The following is a 14,834-nucleotide window of genomic DNA, read 5'->3' as shown; positions in this document are numbered from 1 at the left end:
AGTGACCCGGCTCAATAGTAACCAAAACTCTAAAAAAAGGGATTTTGATGCCAATAACTACATCAAAAGAATTGAATTTTTATGCTGATTTTAAATATATCAGTTTCATCAAGTTTAGTCTTACCCATCAAAAATTACGAACCAGAGAAAATTTGTCTTATTTTAGAAAATAGGGGGAAACATCCCCTAAAAGTCATAGAACGAAAATCACACCATCAGATTCAGCGTATCAGAGAGCCCTACTGTAAAGGTTTCAAGCTCCTATCTACAAAAATGTGGATTTTTTTTTATTTTTTGCCAGAAGGCAGATCACGGATGCGTGTTTATTTGTTTGTTGTTGTTTTTTTTTTGCTTTTTTTCATGGGTGATCGTATCGACCCAGTGGTCCTATAATGTTGCCAGAGGGTTCATTCTAACAGAAATGAAAAGTTCTATTGCCCTTTTCAAGTGACCGAAAAAATTGAAGGGTACCTAGGCCCCCTCCCACGGTAATTATTTTCCTAAAGTAACCGGATCAAAATTCTGAGATAGCCATTTCATTCAACATAGTCCAAAAACCTTATAACTATGTCTTTGGCGACGACTTACTCCCCCACAGTCCCCGTTGGAGCGGCTACAAGTTACAAATTTTGACCAAAGCTTACTTATAGTAATGGTTATTGGGAAGGTTTAGACGTTTTCAGGGGATTTATTGGTTGGGGGAGGGTTGAGAAGAGGGAGAAATGCGGTGGGAACTTTTCATGGAGAAATTTATCAAGAAGGAAGAAAATTTCCATGACGGGAGTGCAGGATTTTCTAGCATTATTAAAAAACAAAAATAATGAAAAATTAAATATAAAAAAGTTTTTCAACTGAAAGTAAGGAGCAGCATTAAAACTTAAAACAAACATAAATTATTAGGCATATTGAGGGGTTCACCTCCTCCTAATACCTTGCTCTTTACGCTAAAGTATTTTTAGTATTTTCAAATATTTATTCTATGTCCTTGTGATTCAGGGGTTATTCTTAAGAAATTACCACAAAATTTTAGCTTTAGTGTAAAGAGAGAGGTACTGACTAGGGGGTGAACCCCTCTCATATACGTAATAAAAACACACAAATACAGAAGTTTGTTACGTAAGCTAATTTGTAAGTTACGTATATCTTTTACTAGTAAAAACGTTCGTAAATTAAAAGTCTAGTTGCCTTTATAAGTAATTAAACTAATTCGATGGAAACTATGAGGAAGCCATTTAGCCAAAAAAAACTAATATCCAAATTTCGTTTTAATTATTCATATGTGGAAAGCCAGAAGTTTTTTTTACTGTTTTAAAAAGTAGAGTTGAGAGAAAGAGTCAAACATTAGCGTAAAGAGCGGAACGTTGAGGAGGATGCAGCCCCTTTCATATACGAAGTAATTTCTGTTCGTTTTAAGTTTTAATGTCACTCCTTACTTTGAGTTAAAAAAAAATTGTTTTTTATTTAATATATCAAAAGAATTGGCTTATTCAAATTTATAAGTTTCATAAAGCTTAGTTTTACTCATTAAAGGCTACAATCGTGAGAAAATTTGCTTGATTTTGAATAAATTCACCCAATAGAAGTCATAGAATCTTAGCAAAAAAAAAAATCCTAAATCTTCCCAAGGCAAGAACACAATTTGCAAGCTATGGAAAAAATCATGTTCTCACTTTTGTTGTTTTAATAAATCAAATATTATTAATTTTTTAAGGAATTAATATTAGCATATGTCCATTAAACTGACAGTGCACATTCATTTTTTTTGTGTTTTTTTTCAGTAAATTGCAAATTATGTTCTGGTTCTGGGAAGGGACAGAGGTTTTGAGCCCTACTACTTTAGTATCTGCTCATTTTTTAGTTTGACTCGGTCATTTATTTTAATTTCTGTTCATTTTGGGCTTCATTTACTTATTAATCCTGATTTTATGGTAGTTTTACGCTAGGTAAAGTATATAATTATATTTTGCTCATTTTTGGTATAATTTATTTCTATACTTTGTGTACTTTAAGCTTTTGTGGAATTTTTTTTAAATTAAACTAAAAGACACTTTTCTATATTTAAGTATCAAAAGGGAGTATCTACAATATCACAGAAACAGTTAAGGGTATTAAGTTGTATATTTCCTGGGATTTTGAGGGTAAAATTGAATAAGAGACTGCCAATGGTATTAAGTTTAAACCTTTAGGAAGTGTTGAAAAGGATTAAACAAAACCAAAATATACTGGTTGTATCCAGATTGTCAAAGGGAGATATCTTTCGTATCTCAGGAACAGGTAAGGATATTAAAACGTAAATTTATATGATTATTAGTTGACGTAATGAGCGAAAATTTTTGACATATTGTGCACCCAGTTTGTAGAAAGACAAATCCAATAAATAATAGAAACGCCTTACAGTGTTAGAAAAGGCCGTATTTATATGTGTTACTGACAGCTAGTTGAGGTCTCGACGATCCCTGTGAACTTTTTGTGTCCATGATTGTTTCGAGTATTTGCATCTTGGGGTGAGGGTGAGGGAGGGTGGCTATTCGTCATAACAGCAAAAATTGGCAATAAAACAGACATTTCCAGAAATTCTTAGGGATATTTAAAAGATTTATAGTTATTGTTCCACAGCCTGATTTTCTAAAAATAAAGTATATTTTGTCCACACACTATCTTAGCTCCTTGATTGGAAAATTTAGGATTTTTTTCTTACTAAAGTTTTAGTTTCAGTAAAACAAAAAATCAAAAATAAAGTAAGCAAATTTTGTCAATTTTTAATCTAACACCAAGTGCATTTAAAATAGTGTTTAATCCCTCACTATTTAATGATAGCTATTGAGGTGTCAAACTTTTAGCATTCTGTTGCTATATTGCGTCGTCGTCCTGAGAAATCGCACTTGTCTTATTTATTATGATGCTAAACAAAATTCTGATTCAGGCACGGACTCATATTTTTCTAAGCCCCAATCTCAACTCCCTCAATAGTTGAGATAAAATTGCTCATTTAACCCTGCTTCAAGAAGCGACTTCTGTTTCAAAGAAAGTCCAGTGGTGCTAACCGTACTAAGTATGAAATTACAATAACTTTCTGAAATCATTACTGTAAAAATAGCTACAAATACTACAGGTTTAAAGCCAAAAATTAAATAAAAAAAATTGTTTTTTTAACTGACAGTAAGGAGCGACATTAGAACTTAAAACAAACAGAAATTACTCCGTGTGTGAAATGGGTTGTCCCCTCCGCAATCCCTTGCTTTTTACGCTAAAGTTTGACTCTTTGCCACAATTCTAATTTTTAAAACATTTAAAAGCTTTAGCGTAAAGAGCAAGGGATTGCGGAGGGGACAACCCATTTCACATACGGAGTAATTTCTGTTCGTTTTAAGTTCTAATGCTGCTCCTTACTTTAGGTTAAAAAAACTAGTTTTTTTTATTTAATTTCCGAACGTTTTTGAATTAATGCATGTTTGATTTTAGCTCTCTGCACATAAATTATTAAATGAAATTTGCATATTAATTCTTTTTTTGGCTAAATGGCTTTCTCTTAGTTTTGATTAAACAATTTTGAGAAATAAGGGGTGGGGAAGGAGGCCTAATTGCCCTCCAATTTTTCGGTTACTTAATAAGGCAACTAGAGCTTTTAATTTTTAACGACCGTTTTTATTAGTAAAAAATATACGTAACTTAAGAATTAACTTACGCAACAAACTTTTACATTCTTATATTTTTATTATGTATATGAGGGGGTTTGTACCCTCGTTAATATCTCGCTCTTTACACTAAATCGTAAGTTTTGTCCCAATTCTTTAAGAATGACCCCTGAATCAGAAAGGCCGTAGAATAAATAGTTGAAATTACTGAAAATACTTTAGCATAAAAAGCGAGGTATTTATCTTCTCCTAAATACATCACTCTTTATGCTAAAGTATTTTTAGAACCTCTCATATGCGTAATAATCTCTGTTCGTTTTAAGTTTCAATGCTACTCTTTACTTTCAACTGAAAAAACGTTTTCATGTTTATTTTTCATTGTTTTTTTTTTATAGTAATGCAAGAAAATCCTGCACCCTTTTAATTGAATTTTTCTTCCCCCATGACATATTCATCCAAGAAAAGATTCTTCCACATAGCCCCCTACCCTCAACCCCACCCCCCCAATCAAAAAAAAACCCTGAAAACGTCTGTACACTTCCCAGTAACCATTACTGTATGTAAACACTGGTCAAAGTTCGTAACTTGCGGCCCCTCCCCCAGGGATTGTGGGGGAGTAAGACATTCCCAAAGACATAGTTATTATGGTTTTTGACTATGCGGAACAAAAATGAATATCTCAAAATTTTGATCTGGAGGGCCTAGATGCCCTCCAATTTTTGGTCACTTATAAAGGGCACTAGAACTTTTCATTTCCATTAGAATGAGCCCTCTTGCGGCATTCTAGGACCACTTGGTTGATACGGTGACCCCTGGGGAAAAGAAAAAAAACAAAACAAACAAACAAATAAACACGCACCCGTGATTTGTCTTCTGGCAAAAAAATACGAAATTCCACATTTTTGTGGATAGGAGCTTAATTTTTTGCTATAGGGTTCTATGTTACGCCAAATGCGATGGAGTGATTTTCGTTAAGATTCAATGAATTTTAGGGGGTGTTTATCCCTATTTTCCAAAATAAGGCAAATTTTCTCAGGCTCGTAACTTTAGATGACAAAGACTAAATTTGATGAAACTTATATATTTAAAATCAGCATGAAAATCCAATTCTTCTGATGTATCTTTTAGCATCAAAATTCCGTTTTTTAGAGTTTCGTTTACTATTGAGCCGGGTCGCTCCTTACTACAGTTTGTTACCACGAACTGTTTGATTAGGTAATCCACTTTTTAGAGGGTAAGATTTACCTAGTTATGTCTGGTTTTTGGAACTATTTCCAAAAGCAGGAACAACATTTTGTGTCACGTTTCTCGTTCGTCATTATTATTTGCGTGTTTATTCTTCTCCTACCTCTGCTATTACAAAACACTTTAAAAAAATTCCTTATTCGTACATTTTTGAGGGATAAATTAGAGTAACACATCTCCATAATCTTTTCACTAGCCTTATGAAAGGGAATAAGCTAAACTGACGTTTTATTGTCTCTACTATCCCCAAAGATGAGGGAGATGGAAGAAATATTCAGCTTGCACATATTGAGGCGTATTAAAAGGCACTTACTTTACAAATTGGTCATCCACTGTTTTTCAATTACAATTATAATCAAAAATTCAGGTGTTTTAGACGCAGCTTGGACGAAGTTGAGCATAGCTATTCAATTTTCTTGTAAACATATTAGCAACACGTTTTGGTTCACAAGAACCTTCGTTCAAAATCTATGAGCCTGGAATGTCTTTGACGTACTATATACATCCAATTATTGCTACTACAAAATACAAAATAGACAAATATTCACTATAATTATTGTCATGTGTTAATCACTTAACACATATTTGATTTCAACAAAAAATTCCATTTTCTTAGTTGCTTCCTCGCATTTTTTTTTTTCAAACAGATAAGTGAATACGTAAGCCAAAAATTTTAGAACCGCATACTAAAGCCAAACAAGACTAAAAACAGGTTTCTGCAATTTCAAACTATACGACCATCAAAGTATAAAATTACATTTCAGGAAAAAAGGCTAATTTTCAGGTTTTAATAATGATGTAGTTTAGTTACCGGGACAAATAAAAATAGAGACTTGCATGGATTTTCAGGTTACAACTGGCAATCTAGGAGAGCACAAGTCCAGGTCTGAGTGGTTTGACAGGGAAAGATTATGATAAAAGGGTTCTTATACTCTCAGGCTAAAAGGAATATACTTGCTCTGAATACATAAATTTTGACACCCAAAGCTGATCCAAAAATAAAGGTTTTAGAGATGAAATTATATCCCAAGGAAGAATAAGTTGCCAGCTTTTGGAGAAAAATAGGTAAAAATAAAATATACAGGGACAAAAAAAGCACTAGACAACAGAGATTCTGGAAGTTGCCTCTTGTTCAAGGGGAAAATATAACTTTGTATTTGCTCATTGTATATTTTATGGATGAAAATATAAGTGGTTCTTACTGGTTTTATAATAGAAGAATCCCCTCTGTGGGATACCACAGACTATAATAAACATTATGCTACGCGTTTAATATAGCTACATAATGCTTTTATTGGGGTGTGTTCTTCAAATATTCCAGGGAATGACATGCCGGAATTATTTTAGTGGGGCTGGGGATTGTAAAAAGAAATATTTCGTAATTTAAAACATAAGTTCTCATGATATTCAGGGCTGTTTGGGATTTTTCTAGATACCTAGGCCCCATGCTCCCTCCTTCCATGGCATACCATCTTGGCCAAAGGGATATGGGGATTATGTGGATAATCAGATTTGTTTAAAGTGTAAGTCCAATCATGGTAGGGTAAAACTACCAAAATTTCCTCATCTTTCGTCAAGATTTTTCATCAGAATCAACACAGAAGCAATGAGTTAGTAAGAAGTCACTTCATTATTTTGTAAATTGAAAGTTATTGTGCCATATTTTTAATGCTTAAAGTAATTAGAGATGTATCAACCTCATAACGTGTTCTTTTTCGTCAATAAGCTTCCCCCCTTTACGCCCTATGGCTCTGGATTGCAATATTTGGATAGTCACTTGAATCAAGTTACTAAAAGGTTAACAAAGAGCCTCCAAGTACAATATAGCCTATAAATCCTCAAGGACCTACTTTTGATCTTATGTCTATTTCTTACATATTCACTATTGTAGAAATGGTACGTATGCTGAATCTTGCTATATCTGGAATCCTACTCAGGTGCAAAATTTACGTTACCGGACAAAAAATTTAAACCATTCACCTGTTCATGCACATTTGCCCTAAATCCCTAACTTATAAGAAGACAATTAGGCGTAATATAATCTCTTTAATAGAGGGTCATACAAGGAACGTCAGTTACAGATCAAATGGAAGTTCAAAGTGCCGACTGAATCGGTGCAAAACAAAAAGCTAGTTGCGAATAACCAGTCAATCCATAGCTCAGTGAAGGAACGCACAAATTCCCAAGTAGTGCTATGGTCCCATTGAAAACAACCTTCTTTTTTTTACTTAGAAAAGAACGAGCCGAGTTTAAAAAAAATAGAAAATTTCAAGTTTTGGTTGTAAATGATCCAAGTATTGATCTGGAACAAAAACAAGCTAAACCCTCAGTTTTTGCACAGATAAGCAAAGTCTTGACTTGGTACAAACTCAAGCCATGTAGGGAAGATTGCACTAAGTATAAGCTCTGGGAATGAAATGAATTAGTGACAAATGAGCTATGTCCTGATTCGTGACAAAAATGGGCTAGGCCATTCAATGACAATTCAATCAATCCAAGTATTTTGAGGGAGTAACTTTCGTGGGCTGGTCCATTAACCATGTAATTTAAACGTTGAGCCAAAGCACTTTCTACCGGTATCTATAGACAATTCCAACCACAATTTGAAATTTATATTGCCAGCGTTGGCATGTTTACAGAGAGGTGAAATTATAGTTGATGGTACTGTTTCATACACAAATCATCGGAGAAGCTGCTAGTCTTAGGTTTTTCATGGAAAATAGTGGACAATGGTAATATGATCTTGAATTAAATTTGTTTTTAAGATTCTTTGGTGTTTTCCCCGAATTCTTAAGTCAATTAATTCAAGTCAAGAAAAGTGATGATTTTAAAAGTCCCCTCCTTAAGAAGCTCTTTCTAGATGACGAACTGTATGATATATTAGTGTGTAGAAAATAACAGCCCGGGGGAGGGGTTTTACAATTTTTTTTACCATACCTAATAATTCATTTGTTTTTAAGATTTATTATTCTATTATAGATAAATTATTTATAATATTTTCTTTATCTACGTTTTGGCTTTTATCGATAAAATTAATTCATAAATTAATCATGAAATAATAACCAGCTTGAGCTTAAACAAGTCAGACACGTTTGCGTTAAAAACCTGTAAGCATTCTATTGTTAAAACAAAACCCTCTAGGTAATGACGCCTTATTTAATTCGATGGTATATGAGTAATATGTCGCGTGTATAGCCTTAGAAAAAAAGATGGTTTTTATTTTAAAGTCCTTGAGAATATAGTTTAGGAACTAAGAAGGGTTTTATTTATGTGTTAAAATTTATATATTTTACGTAATATTTATAACCATTTAATTTTACTTGTTTCATATATTTTCCACAGGTAAGAACTGTACTGTTTTGCATAATTTATTTTGACGTTTAAGATTTTTTCATTTATTAATTCACCTGATTTATGCATAATAAGCAATTATAAATAGAATGAATAAGTAGTCTCATATTCAGCCTTTCTTTCTGCTATTCTTAGATATTTTTCAAGTATTTCAATCAGAGCTGTCCCAAAAAATAAAGAATAAAGGGTTAACATAGCAAAAGCAGATAAACCTGATGCACTTAAAAATAAATTTAGAAACTAAAAAAGCATTACTATTATTTCCATAATATTTAAAATTTCTGCAATAAACAAATAACCTCTTTTCTAATTTTTTCCCCATTTATATTTGAAAATAAACTTTAAGCAAAATTTTGTGGATCCATTCCCTTAAATCTTCTTTTTGTATAATCAATACACACATGACCAAAATTCAGATTTTAAAATTATAGACTTTAATGCTAAAATTTTGAATCAGTAAAATTTGCTTGTTTGAAGTCTTTAAGTGGTTGACTATTTCATTTCTAGGTTGAATTCCAGAAGAATCACATAATTCTACAAATGGGTAGTTGGGATCATCGAAATAATAAGTCCAATGAGTCCCAGACGATTCCATACAGTCATAATTGATAACATCACATTCTTTTTTATTTATTTACTAGGTAGTTTATATCGAGAAATACGCCTCAAAAGCAAAAAATTTAGCCTAATTCATTCAATATGTGAATATTTGTCAACGGTACCATTTGATTTTAATTCTTTTTTATATTTCCCGTTTTTTGGAAGCGAGCATTTTTTTAACTTTGAAATTTCAGCTTCAGCTACTTTTCTGGGTCTTCCACGCTGTTTAGGTACTTTAACCACTTCCAATTGTATTTTCGTGGGTCTATAACGTTTTTTGGGATATTCAAAAACCACTTCTGATCCAGATCCAAAAATTTTGTTTGTACCTGGTAATTTTAAACCTTGACCTTTTGGTAAAGTCCCCGGTAATGTTAAAACTTCGCCTTTAGCACTTGAAAAATCAGTAATTTTATCAATTGTTTTTTTTTCAGCATATGTACCTAATGCAGCTGCACCACTTGCAACAGTAGCTTTACCAATTGTAGCTGCTAATAGTATTAAAAATGGAAGTAAGCCACCATTTTGCATTTGTTGATGATACGATATAATTATATAGACATCTTTATTCTGTATTTTTCCTTGCTGAATTTGTTCAATTTGTTTTCTTTTAAGCAATAATTTAACAGGTGATGTACCAACAATAATATTTTCAATTCAAATTTGGCAATTTTCTTTTTTCTTAAAACATCTGTTTTTTTTAAAGAAGGGATAAATGAATTGTTTATTCAATAAACTCAGCTTTTAATTGATTTCAAATTTAACAAGAAGAGATAAAAACAGTAATCTTGGACGATTTTGAAGTATTTGTTTGTAGGATAGATCAATATTGCATCCTTTATTTTCATTTTTATATTTTTCAATCTTAGTCACCTTCCTTTTATGAAGTATAGTTTCACAGGTTCTCGTTTATTCCATTTGTATGCGTTACTCACAATTTATATTATTGTTTTGCACTAAAATATATTTTTAATTTGTTGTTTTTCAAATTCTGATAAATAAATTATATACTCTTCAATTTATCAGAGAATTATTGTTATAGATAAAACTCTAAGATAAAGATTGTCATAAGACTCTTTTCAAAAACTTCATAGGCTTTATTTTTGCTTCAACCTTCCTTTCATTCTCTTTTGAAATGCTTCATCGGTATCTTTTTCAAGTATATTTATCGTAACATTTTCAAAATTGTTTAAACGTTCAGCTAACTGCATAAAGCCTTTCCAGTACACAAAAAATTGAAAACTTAACTGTATCTGTCCCGTACTTTGAGTTTACAACATTCATAAATCTTCTATATTCTGAATTAATATCTTTTTTTTACTTGTAAGGTAATTTTTGCTTATAGTCCTTTGTTATCAACTCTAGTCATTGTATTGTCAAGTGATTGATAAATTGTAGTTAATATATCAATATCCTCACTTAAATATTGTTATGTAAGAATATTTTTGTTAACAACTTCACCCTTGAAAGCGTTTAAAATAATTTTCACATTCTGTAAATTGACAGCATTCTTTCCTGATATTGAAACACCTAAATTAATTAATCATTTCAATTGTAAATCAAAATTACCATCATCATCCAGTAATTTGCTTTCGTTACTTGTATACTTCCGATCTTTACTTCCTAAGCTTCCAAACTTGTTCATTTAGCATACGCAAATATTATTAAGTGAATATCCAAGTACTTTCTGTACTTGAGAGATCCATCATTTGTTTTAAAATCAATTAGCAAAAATCCATGATTCTTCGTTGCCTCATTAAAGTAGTTGATAAATTTTTCTTTTTTAAGTCAGATGCATAGCTTTGTCTGATTCTATGAATTTCTTTTGGATTACAACACTTGAAAAATACAAAATAGTTACAGTTTTATTGTATAATTTTAGGTGTATAAAATAGCTCTGAGAAATATAGATGATTGATGTATTTCGTTTTCTACCACTCACGAATGAATCTTCATTTTTTTCTGTTACAAAATCGTCAAAGATAACTAAATTCTGAACCTTTGGATCTAGGTCATCTGTATCATTGCTATCACTTTTATCATTGCTCGCAAAATAAGCAACTTCCCGCCGTTTACCCTTGCCATTTAACAAAAGACTTGGAGAACTATAGCTTCTATGACTATCTACCTTAGTTCTTCTGCCCATGGATTGACGCATGGACAGATAATAAAAAGACTTATCTAATACCAAATGAACTAAAATAATTTTTATACAATCCTAATAACTGGGTGAATGCCAAATTTGCCTCTCACTCAATCGGACTATCTATCTCATTTTTTTTACAATTAACCATGGCTTTAGGCCCACAACTGCTTGATTTTAATTCAACCAAACACTTGGAAAACTGTGATTTTTATGACTATCTTAGTTCTATGACTATCTACCTTAGTTTTTATGCCCTAGGTATTACACATGGACGAATAATAAATAGACTTAACTATTATCAAATGAAGCAAAATCAATTTTATATAATCTCAATAACTGGGTTAATGTCATATTTGCCTCCCACTCAATTGGACCATTTGTCTTAGCTTTTCCATAAGTAGCCATGGTTTGATGCCCACAACTACTTGATTTTAAATAGGTTGATTTTGAATTTAAATAAACTAGTTGTTGGCATCGAGCCATGGCTAACTGTAGAAAAAGCAAAGATAAATGGTGCAATTGAGTGAGAGACATATCTGGCATTATCCTGGTTATTAGGATTGTATAAAATTGATGTTAGTTCATTTGTTGATATTTAAATCTATTTATTATCCGTCCTTGCGTCATTCCTAGGGCAGAAAAGCTAAGGTAGATAGATGCGGAACTAAGATAGTCATAGAACTTATAGTTTTCCAAGTGTTACATTAGTTCAACTTTAGTCCAACGAATTGAAGTCAAGCAGTTTCGGGCATCAAGCTGTGACTAATTATAAGAAAAATCCAAGACAGACATTCCGATTGAGTGAGAGGCAAATCTTGTATTAACCCAGATATAAATTTTTATAAGAATGATGTTAGTTCATTTGGTAATAGTTAAGTTTATTTATTATCCGTCCATGCTTCATTCCTAGGGCAGAAGAACTAAGGTTTGACTTGGATTTTGAATTAAAATCAAGTTTTTGCGGGAATCAAGCCATGGCTAACTGTAGAACAAGCCAAGACACATAGTCCGACTTGATGAGAGGCAATTCTGGCATTAACCTGGTTATTAGAGCGGAATTAGGATTATAATTAGGATTGAATAGGTCTTTAGAATTGATATTAGGATTTAAATTAAAATCCGGTAGTTGTTGGCATCAGGCCATGGCTAGTTGTAGAAAAAGCTGAAAAAGTTGTAGAAAATGGCTAGTTGTAGGATTGTGTGAAATTGATTTTAGTTAAAATGTTATTAAATAAGTCTATTTATCATCCGTCCCTGTGTCATTCCTACGGCAGAAAAACTAAGGTAGATAGTCATAGAACTAAGATAGTCTTAGAACTTATAGTTTTCTAAGTATTTGGTTAAACGACACGGGCCTCGACCACGCCCATTGATTTTGAATTAATATCCAGTAGTTGTGGGCATCAACCCATGGCTAATTGAAAAAGCCAAGACAGATAGTCCGAATGAGTTAGAGGCAATTCTGGCATTAATCCAGTTATTAGGATTGTTTTAATATGATATTAGTTCATTTGTTAATAGATAAGTCTATTTATTATCCGTCCATGCGTCATTCCTATGGCATAAGAACTAAGGTAGATAGTCATAGAAGTAAGATAGTCATAGAACTTATAATTTTCCAAGTGTTTGGTTAAATAGCATGGGTTAAATGGCACGAGTATCCCTCTATATTTTTATGAAATTTTTACGCTTTCTTCTCTCCAGGGGTGTCATCTTCCAAAAAAGGTCCTTAAGGAACCATCAAATAAAAGTTGGATCGAAAAACTGCATGTAGCCACTAACTATAAGTAAAGAATAGTCCTTGTAAATAGATTAAATAAAAAAACGAGTTTTTTTAACTGAAAGTAAGGAGTGACATTAAAACTTAAAACGCACAGAAATTACTTCGTATATGAAAGAGGCTGCTTCCTCATCAACGCCCCGCTCTTTACGCTAAAGCTTGACTCTTTCTCTCAATTCTTCTTTTTAAAACAGTAAAAAACTTTAGCGTAAAGAGCGGGGCGTTGATGAGGAAGCAGCCTCTTTCATATACGAAGTAATTTCTGTGCGTTTTAAGTTTTAATGTCGCTCCTTACTTTCAGTTAAAAAAACTCGTTTTTTTTATTTAATTTCTGAACGTTTTTGAATCAATGCATGTTTTGATTTTGGCTCTCCGCAGAGGAATAATCAAAACGAAATTTACATATTTTTTTTTTTGGGGGGGGGGGCTAAATGGCTTTCTCATAATTTTGATCGAATGATTTTGAGAAAAAAAGAGCGGGGGCGAAGCCTAGTTGCCCTCCGATTTTTTGGTTAATTAAAAAGGCAACTAGAACTTTTAATTTTTTACGAATCTTTTTATTGGTAAAAGATTTACGTAACTTATAAATTAGCTTACGTAAAGAACTTTTGTATTCTCATGTTTTTATTACATATATGAGGGGATTCGCCCCATCGTCAGTACCTCGCTCTTTACACTAAAGCTTAAATTTTATCCCAATTCATTAAGAATGACCCCTGAATCACAAAAGCCGTAGAATAAATAGTTGAAATTACTAAAAATACTTTAGCGTAAAGAGCTAGGTATCATAAGGAGGTGAGCCCCTTATATGGGTAATAATTTATGTTTGTTTTAAGTTTTATTGCTGTTCCTTACTTCCAGCTGAAAAAGCTTTTTCACATTTATTTTTTAATTTTTTTTTAAATAATGCTAGTAAATCCTGCTCTCCCTTCATAGAAGTTTTCTTTTCCCATGACAAATTCTCGATGGAAAGTTCCCCCAGCATATCCCCCTCTTCTCAACCCCTCCCCCCAACCAAAAAAATCCTCCTGAAAACGCCTGTATACTTCCCAATAACCATTACTATATGTAAGCACAGGTCAAAGTTTGTAACTTGTTGCCCCTCCCACGGGGACTGTGGGGGAGTAAGTCGTCCCCAAAGACATAGTTATAAGGTTTTTCGACTACGTTGAATAAAATGGCTATCTCAGAATTTTGATCCGTTGACTTTGGGAAAATAATTAGCGTGGGAGGGGGCCTAGGTGCCCTCCAATTTCTTTGGTCACTTAAAAAGGGCACTAGAACTTTTCATTTCCGTTAGAATGAGCCCTCTTGCAACATTCTAGGACAACTGGGTCGATACGATCACCCCTGGGGAAAAAAAAAAACAAAAAAACAAAAAAACAAAAAAACAAATAAACACGCATCCGTGATCTGCCTTCTGGCAAAAAATGCAAAATTCCACATTTTTGTAGATAGGAGCTCGAAACTTCTACAATAGGGTTCTCTGATACGCTGAATCTGATGGTGTGATTTTCGTTAAGATTCTATGACTTTTAGGGGGTGTTTCCCCCTATTTTCTAAAATAACGCAAATTTTCTCAGGCTCGTAACTTTTGATGGGTAAGACTAAACTTGATGAAACTTATATATTTAAAACCAGCATTAAAATGCAATTCTTTTGATATAGCTATTGGTATCAAAATTCCATTTTTTAGAGTTTTGGTTACTATTGAGCCGGGTCGCTCCTTACTACAGTTCGTTACCACGAACTGTTTGAAACCGAAACTGTAAAACAGCTTCAATTATTCACAGCATTGGCAGTTTAACGACAGTGTTGATTCTGAACAGTATACTTGGAAAATAAGCTAAATGTTTAATACATGATGATATTAATTAAAAAGTTTCTCAGCAATTCAAGATTTGAGATTTTATTTAAAAGTGTTATTTTCCAATGTTATAAATTTAAAAAGGGTACTAAAAGTTTATTTGTTTTACTTGGGAATGATAAATTTGCCTTAAAAGTTATTGGTTAAGAAGAGGGTCCTGTTTGTTAGGATTTTTTTCCTTTTTTCTTTTCTTTGTTTTTTTTTCAAAAC

At 32.5% G+C, this 14,834-nt stretch overlaps 1 long non-coding RNA gene across 1 annotated transcript in view; it reads right to left on the bottom strand.

Moving 5' to 3' along the window:
• The window catches only part of LOC136025436 (uncharacterized), a 222,620-nt gene extending 217,054 nt beyond the window's left edge, over positions 1–5,566 (bottom strand). The window contains exon 1 of the long non-coding RNA XR_010617102.1: positions 5,194–5,566. This is a non-coding gene — a long non-coding RNA (uncharacterized LOC136025436). The remainder of the gene's footprint in view (positions 1–5,193) is intronic.
• Between the last annotated feature and the right edge of the window lie 9,268 nt (positions 5,567–14,834).

This window comes from Artemia franciscana, chromosome 3, assembly GCF_032884065.1.
Source record: "Artemia franciscana chromosome 3, ASM3288406v1, whole genome shotgun sequence".
NCBI classification, from domain to species: domain Eukaryota; kingdom Metazoa; phylum Arthropoda; class Branchiopoda; order Anostraca; family Artemiidae; genus Artemia; species Artemia franciscana.
This window is presented reverse-complemented; position numbering and strand designations above follow the sequence as displayed.